This window comes from Falco rusticolus, chromosome 4 (assembly GCF_015220075.1).
Source record: "Falco rusticolus isolate bFalRus1 chromosome 4, bFalRus1.pri, whole genome shotgun sequence".
Classification (NCBI taxonomy): Eukaryota; Metazoa; Chordata; class Aves; order Falconiformes; family Falconidae; genus Falco; species Falco rusticolus.
The window spans coordinates 24,390,181-24,399,447 of record NC_051190.1 but is presented as its reverse complement, the minus strand read 5'-3'; positions in this window follow the sequence as shown (position 1 = coordinate 24,399,447).

The window sequence follows — 9,267 nt, the reverse complement described above, 5'->3', positions numbered from 1 at the left end:
ATGAGTGCATTGTGATCTGCCATTATTGCATTACTGTTTACACAGCTTGAGATGCCTCATGAGGCAGTTAGAAATGAGCTGAAATTCAGATAGATTCAGATCTGGAAAACAAGAAAACCTGACACAAACGTCTTCAGGCTGTTTGACCCTTTTCAACCCCCACGTCACATCCCCACTCAGTGTTGCTCTCATTCTTTCCCCTACATGGGATACAGGTGGTAGCTGCATTTCTGTACGTAGGGCCAGTGAACCCATCCTTGCAAGGATGACCATAGGCAATCTGCTGGCTCCCAAGCACCATGGGCTCCTTACAACTGTTTTCTACATAAATACCACACTGTGTCTGGGGGGAGCTTCTACTCACTTTGAGACAAGTCACTTCAACTCCTTGGCAACAACTATCTAGAAGGAATCAAAATCAGCTTTTATTTTCATGGAAATAGCCATAATCTGGATCTCCCCAGGAAGCCTGGTGATCAACTCTCACTTGTATAATACAGACTTGAGCACAGCAATCTTTGTTTTGAACACAAGCCCTTCATGGAGTCTATTCCTGAACACTCGATAAAAGGTGCACTTTAAATTATGCAGATTATATACAGCATGTGGGTTCAACAGCAAGTTGCCAAGCAAACCCAAGGACAAATCTTGCTTCCACAAAGTCTGGTCTGTGCCATAAATGATGGCCAAAGGTATCTGATTTTCCAGGGTGGTCTAAAACAAAGCCAGCTGATGGCTCCTATGCCCTCAGTGCCTAAATTGCAGATTATTTAGATCACCTTGTTTCTTAGGTGGATGCCCCCAAAGCAAATATGGAAGCAGTCAAACCTTGCTGACACCATGGGGACAAAGCTGCACAGGAAAGGAGTCAGGGAATCTGGAAGGATGGGTGGATTGCCATTCAGTGACAGGTTGGAGACAGATGTTGAACAACTTAGGTAACCAAGTTCACTGATTCACAGCAGAAGAAAAAAGACAGCAGCAGCAGAATTAACATGTTAAAGACTAAAGGACTCACCAATCCCCTTTCTTGGACCTGTATACCCCTGTAGACAAGTGTAGAAATGCAAGCAAGATAACTTCCCCTGTAACCCTGGAGCAGAATGCAGGTTGTGACCTCTGGGTCTGTAGAATATCCAGGAATGGGGAGGTGGCAGGGAGCATATGATGTATGACAGAGGACAGGGGTGGTGGCTAAAGAAACACTCTTCATGACTAGGATAGGGTGGCTGTAAAAGGCACTCGCTAAGCCACAAAAGTTGGCAAATCCACTTCCAAACATGGATACAGAAGAGGTATTCAAACAACGGGGACTGGATCTTAAAAGTGCTTTCAGCTGGGAATCTCAGTTCAGGGTTTGTGTTCAGCTCTTTCTGGAGAGATGATCAAGCTGCAAACTGCCAAACTTTTTACTTTCACTTCTGTTAAGACTCGGGGGTTTTTTTATGAAAAAGAGGCATCAAGTGTTAGGATGAACAGAATCACAGCTATAACCCTGAGAGTTGTTCTGAGGTTGATAAAAGAATTTTCCATCAAAGCAAGATTTCTGCATAGGAAAAAATCTGCATGGTGCGTGTGAATTGGAAAGGTTTTCTAGGAAGGAAACTTTCCCAGATGCTTCTCAGAGCATCATTCCTGCTTCCTGATCATCTGGCTCTAATGTGCCCATATTAATCTCCCTCCCAAAGATGGGCAGAAATTGCTGATCTTCTTATGCACCAAGTAAATCCTGCATTTGGTCCAGCTTGTATGTGCGGCAAAAGGACCATACTGTCCAGTGCCTGACTGAAAAAAACAGCTCTGTCACAGCAAAGAAAGAGAAGAGAGAACAGAGCACGAAATGAGAGAGAAGAGAATGAAAATAGGAGGAAATTAAGAAAATGTGAAACCAATTACGTATCTCTGAATGTTGTTAAAACTGAAGAGACAGAGTTTCATCTTTACAGGCATATTTTACTGTATGTTTCCATTGCTTTCATTCTAAATTAATGTGAATAATCACTACCATAGCTTTCATTTGATATTGCATTAGCACAAAATTGTCCCAAATCAGAGACGGGGTGGTCCCTTGATACTGTACACAAACATAGCAGAACTAAAAAGGGCCTGCGTACAATAAAGGAAACAAGAATCCAGTGCAGGGAACCTTGTTATTCAAATGCACAGTGCCCACAGGACAATATCATGCCATACTGAACAGAGATTTGGTGGTGTTTGAAGGCAAATAGCATTTGAACATTTTTTTCAAAGCAAAAAATAGAAACTTCTCATGGGAAGCAGATAATTTCACAGGAACACATCTTTTGCTGAAAATTTCATTTTTTTTCCAGCAGAAAGCTTTTTCAGTCAGTGGATTCCAAGCTGAATTCCGTGTGGTGGGTTGTGAGGCCACAGAAATGATGCTCCGTGGCCAGCTTTCTGTGGAGTCATATTACCTTCACAACTTTTCCAATTAAAGCTTTAATGGAAAGACTATTTGGTGCAGTCATTTGCATACGGAAAAGAGGATCCAAAATCATGGGTCTTGATGAAGCATTTCTAAAATGTTAAGATCGAGTGGACATGAGTTGGCAGTTACTATATTACTCCACGAAATAGCAGTTTCACCATTTGGAGGAATTCCCTGTCCCATCTGCACTTCTTCATAAGACTACTACACACATAAACACCAGAAGCCAAGACAGGCTTAATTACTTTTGTCTCTAGATTTAACCTAGAGGTAGGTACATGCTTTTCCCAAGTTGCTGAATAAGAAAAATACGTACTGCAAAATCTCTGATAGAAATTGCTAACAGAAAAGCTTAGCTGGATAAGATGACCACTCAGAGATGGAATCCCATCTGAAGCTGTTAGAAGTCAGAAGAATGCCTGCACCTTATCAAATGTGTTCTGAAAGGTCCCAGAAGAGCTGGAAAAATATCAGCGCTTTCTTTTATCCTATGGCTTGGCTAAATGACCTCATTATGGAAAACAAACCCTGTTTCAGCCAGCTGTTATCATTGCATCCCCAGCCTCCATGCTTATCTCCTTTGAAGTTGAGCAGAATGTAGAGGTTGCCAGAGACAAATGTGAGCTCCCCATGCTTTCCCTTAGCTAAACAGTGTGAAGGAACAGCCTTGCTCCCATACAAAACCCTAACCACAAGTCTCACAGCTGTTCCAGTGCTAGCCAGAGTCAGCCAAGAAATGCTTGTAATAAGGCAGTCCGGAAGGTGCTGAGAGACCTAAGTGCTGTTGCTGGGAAAACCACATTTCAGTCCTTCACATCTGGATCTCACAGTTGATAGGGTCACCTCATGTGTGGCCAGAGACACTGCCAACACACTTAGGAAGTTCACTGCTGTCTTTCAAAGGTCACACTGCATGCAGCATGGCAGAATCAAAATAGAAAATACGACTGGAGAGCAGAGGTATAGCAAATAGGGAAATCGCACTGCCTATATTTAGCTTGCCTTTTCAAGGTGGTGTTAGAAAGACAGTTTTGAGGCTCAGCTGTAAAAAATTTGTATCTCGTTTGTATACCTTTTTAAAATTGTGTTCCACAAAAACGAGTCACATTCTCACATAGTATACTAAAACAAAAAAATTAAAACACAGAAATATTTGTTTCAGGAAAACAATTATTTTCATTTTCAAAGTTTCTTTAGGACAGCATATGCATCTTGTTCTATTTTTTCTTAAAAACCAACTATCAGTGTGCACATATTTATATTTATATAGAGTAAATATATGAAGGCATGTATATATGCACACAGTAATCAGTGTATATGTGTAAATACATATACAAGTACATATAGAAATATCTATTACACAATCTACAAACAATAAGCATATTATATGTATATTTAGGTGCCTGAGAGTTCAGCTGAACCTGATGAAGAGCTTGTAATCTTCAAAACTAGGTTGTAAACTAACAACACACAGGCATTGTGAGGTTTTTCAGTGGCCAGGTGAAAACAAGGCGGTGAGATACAATATGTATCGGCTGCCACGAACAGTCACTTAGGCTGACTTTACCAATCACCAGTTTAACTGAGGTCAATTATGTAACACTCAAAATCATGTAATTATGGGAGCACAGTCCTGGGAGGTGCCTTGAAGAGAAACACAGGGCCAGATTATCTTCTGGTGCAATCCTGGTGAAGCCAGTGGAAGCAGGCTGAGAATAATCATATCCTGTTAGGACACAAGAGCTGTGTACTTGCTCAGTGGCAAGTACACTTGAACGCTGGCTCAGTGGCAAGTGCCCCCCTCTGGAGGGCACCGGTTTGTCCTGATCTTTCCAGGAGGTTTATGGAAGGATTTCAGTGAAGCCTAGGGCGTACATTATCTAATTTGCATATTACACCTGGATCCATAGTCCTTAAAGTATAGGTATCACAGTTTCATTACTGTGGTGGCAAACCTTGCAGGACTACACACCATCTGCTAAAGATGGAGCAGTTCCCTCTCTGTCCCTGAATCTGACTGCAAAGGACAACTTTGGTAGCCAGGTTGCTAAAAAGAAAAAGCTGTGTAACACTTTTCAGGAAAAGTCTTTTTGTCGTTCTGTCTTCTAGGATGGAGTCTACCCTAGGACCTACCATACTGTGTCACCTTACAAATGTTCTTCTCAAAGGGTGCTTAAAACTGAGCCAAGAGAAGCAGAAGTAGTAAAAATGTCAATATTTATCAGCTTCTTGTAGTCTGTTTCAGTTTTGCTGAAGGTATCAGCTCTTTGGACAGGAAAAATGTATTTTTCCTTGGCATGCTTAACAAATAATAACAGCAAATTGACCAAGAGGTCTTCAGGACACGCTGTATCTGGTATACATGTTCATATGTTGTTCCCCCTTAGATCCTAGTTGTAGGTTTCCAAATGACATAATTGAACTATTGTCTTGATAATTAAATCCATATGTGGGCCCATGCTATACAGATTCCATTTCAACTGCATTTTTTTATCACTTTTTGCACTATTACCTACAAAAAAAGGGTTTGTGTTAGATTAGTACAGATTAAGCAGATCAGGGTCTAGGTATGTGTGGGCAGTATATGTGATACAAGGATGTGGATGGTTAAACATATTTCTCCCTTGAATCAGATTCTTTGCAAATCACTTTCCTAAATTCTCCTTCCTGTCCCTTAAATAAAATTATTAATTGATTAATCCATATCTGGCCAACAAGGAAAAAGGAGGTGGTAGAAAATTTCAGGAGTTTAATCCTGGCATAAAAAAAGATGGAATGTACAAACTGGCAAGAAACTCAGTGGGGCAAGAGAGTTTTACAGGTAAATCATATAAATTGGGAGACTTGCAAGCAGGAGAAAGCCATGCAGTGAAAATATACAGAGACAGAAATAGGAGTGCTGAATCAATGACGTGAAGCAGAAGATAATGCATCAATTTGAAGTGGATAGGAGGCAAGCAAGGAAGGGGATTATAAGCTTTGTTTCATGCAAGGCCTCGACGGGAGGACATGACTATTACTAAATCTCTGAAAATGAGGGGGCTACAGTAACCAGGAGAAAAAGTACCAGGGTTTGGGTAACTTTTCTATGAGAAAAGACAAGACAATTAAAATATTTCCTGGAGATAAAAATCATTCTGCAAAACCAAGCCACAATTCCCTTGTAGCATTCATAAATAGCCTAAAAATCTTGTTTACAGTTGCAATTGCTATTTGATAGCGTTATTGTCGAAGAGATTAGTAACTCCTTTCAGTTCAGAGACATTTAAATTTAGCAGCAGGAAAAAGAAGTTTGTTGAGTGTGGAATCCACCCCTGCTGCTCCAAAACAATCAGAAACAGGAAAAAGTCATCAAAAGGGAGTTTTAATGAGTTATAGAGCTATTGTTTACTGGTGAGGTCTGAAAGCCTGAAGCCCAAGCCTGGAGGACCTCTGTGACCCTGCAGTGCCTCTCGGTGGCAAAATATTTGCTTGAAATTACGTCAAAACAACACAATGTGTGTGTCTGAAGGCCGGGGGCGGGGGGGTGGGGGGGTGGGGGGGTGGGGGGTGGGGGTGGTGCGGAGCAGGGAACAACTTTGAGAAAAATAGTGGAAATTCCCTGAGCCTCTGAATGTACTGAAGGCTTTCCTTGAAAAACAAGGCAATAAACAGCAGCTGTATTTGTACCGTTCAAGCTAACACTGGCAGGGTCTCCCTCAAGGGTGCAAAGAGGAAGGCTGGATTTGCCAGACAGGCCAAGAAACAGTAGCAACCCTTTGCTCCACACCCACCAGGCGTGGGGGAGCTGCAAGGCTGATCCTGCCTGGGCACAAGCCTCAAGGGCGCAAGCGCCCATGGGCCGAGGGGGTTGCCAAAGGCCTTCTGTGGCCAGCAGTCTACAGGTAAAGAGGTGCTGCCGTCATCTCATGAGGCTGTCAAAGTGAAAGCTTCACAGGGAGATAAGGAAGCGCTTCTGCAGAGAGGGGCTGAAAACAGGAAGCTAATTTTTCCGAGGAAATAATTATACAGAAGTGCTGAGTTTTTGAGCAGGGAGACTTTGGTTGCTTTCCCAGAAGTGTCCCTGAGGTAAAAAAGCACATTAACTCAGTGCTCAAAAGCAACAGGACAATTTTACTGTGCTGCTGACCAGCAGTTACTGAATCAGTAGCATGGGTCTGATAGTAGCCTGCTGCACCTGGCACACTCCCTGGTCCGAAAAGGACAGCGTTCCTCTCTGCCTGTCCCTGATGACTTCTTGGGTGGAAAAATCTCAGCCAAATTTAATACAAGTTATGCTCCAGGGAATGGGTTACAGACCCCACCAGCCTCCCCAAAAGCATCTGAGTAGGAGGAAGTCAACAGGTATAAAAAGGAGCAAAAAGAGTAAGTTTCCCAGGAGAACTGGGCACATTAAAATCAGCAGAAGACCTTCCCCTGGAAAAATAGCAACAAGCTCTGTGAACTGCTCAGACAGCAGTCAGTGGTGACAGGGGTGCAACATACAGGCTTAGGTTATGCAATATGACAGGCAACCTGCTCAGCCACACACTGTGTGACCTGGAGAATTTGTTTACCTATCCATCAGAGTAATATTCCCAACACCACAGTTCCACCGGGGTGCCAGCAAGATCCTTGGGAAAAGTACAGTGACAGTCATGAGCCAGCTGGCCTATCTAGGCATTCATCTCCTGTCTTTTCCAAACTGCACTTAGACCAGTTGGTGGCACCACGAACAGCTTTGCGGCATCCCAAGGGACTGCCCTGGCAGCTGGGAAGGGACACCTTTTGCACACTGTGGAGCTAGACAGGAAGCAACTCACAGCAGCCTCCAGGTTCACAGTCCCCATGCAGATTTTAGTTCTTCTCATACACAGCTGAAAAGCAAGCTGTCCCTTTGCATATCACACCCTGGCCAGCATGATGTCACTAACACCCCTTAAACTTTGTCATTATTGCCACAAATAATCAACTGAAGAAAACAGATGAGAGCCAGCCACCCTACAGGTAACAGGGAATGCTATTTGACACTGTACTTGACATTTAACACACATTAAAATTGCTATATATTTATTATATATATAATATTATATATATAATATAAATATATTATATATATAGTAATATATATAATATATTTATAGTTATATAGGTGTAATTATGATATAAATTTATAATATATAATATATAGTATAATATGTATAATATATAATATCAATAATATAATAATATATTATATAAATTATATATAAAATTTATAAATCTGTTTCACCACACAGAATGCCAAGCCAGACCAACTATTTTTATTTTACCAACACCAACTATGAACAGTTTTGTTAAGCCGCCAGATTTTATTTTGCTTTTACCTTTGTTAACATTCCAAATAGCCATGTTTTATCTGCACAAGATCACTTAATCGGGCGTATGGCTTTCCAGGGAAATGTAAAACAATAGCCTTGCCTAAAGTCATATAAATTTCTATTCACTCATATCATTCCACCAAGAAGCCGAAATATTTTAATTAGGTAAAACATGTAGTCAGGCTGCAAGTAAGAATTTAAAAGCAGAAAACATCCATAAAAAGACTTGCAAAGTGGCCACTAAAATTCAGATTCTTCAGCTTTTTGCAAGGCCAGTTAAAGATTTTTAGCCCATTAACATCCGCAGCACCTACAGCTGCCACTAGATCTGTAGACAGCGAAGACTGTGAAGAATCCTTCCCTATGGCAGGAAGAAGGACACTTAGAAAATGTGGAGAGATGCAAAAATGTCCCAGAACTAGCATGACTTGAATTCTAATGGCTTCAGTAAAAAGGTGTGTAGAGCACTGCAAGACGTTTAAAGAGGCCGCTGTACCTGTGTTGTAATGAAATGGAAGTAATGGGCTAAAAACACCCCACACAATTGATTCCATCACTATTGTCTTAACTAAGGCACACAAAAAACATCCTCAGGCTGACCATGAAAAGGGTCTGGTTCAGCCACAGCTAGAGGAAACCAAAGGCATCCTGAAGTGATGGAAACCCAGGTGAAATATTGTCTAGCTTCCTGGGAAATAAAACAAAAATCCAATATCCTGATTTTAGGAATGCAAAGTACCTTTAACACCCTTGAGAATGTATGAGCCTGTGGGTGCTCTACATCTCTGAAAAAACAGTCTGAAAAATGGTGCAGAGCAGGAACATTCGGGAACACGCCAGAGTTTCCTGAGAGACATGCACTGAGAAGGGATAGAGACAACAATGATGCTGTTTCCATTATTAGAATCAATTACATTAATGGATATTTGAGAAGAGGGAGTAGGGAGGGGCCAACTGCTTCATAGGCATATGAATAATGAGGCATTCATGTGTTGTATCTGTCTTTACAGATCAAAACACTAAAGAAAATTAAACAGCTTCTAATAATCTCACTTGATTAAATTGTGTCCCTCTTTTTCTCCGCTTAGATAGAAAGTGGACTCTGGGATCTCTAACCCAGCTTTAGAGGTATCATAAATACCAGCATATACAATTATTGTGTGTCTTGTCACTTCAGTCCTCCATATTAAAGTCCCTTCAGCTGAACTTTCCTCCCTTCCCCTTGACACCCTGTCACGGAAGACCTGAGTCTAGGATTGGCATGTAGACAAGAAAGAAGTAAACAGAGTGTGGGAGAAGTTGCAGTTTGAGTCCACTCTTTATCAGATGGTAAGGAATTCAGGAACTTTTTTATTTAACAGCTCAGCTGCAGACAAGATCTTTAAATCAGACTTTACCTCATGTTTGACTTGAAAGGCAACCATGACACAAATTTATGAGACACCAAATTTCATTAATTCCAGGGCTCAAAGAAAGTAC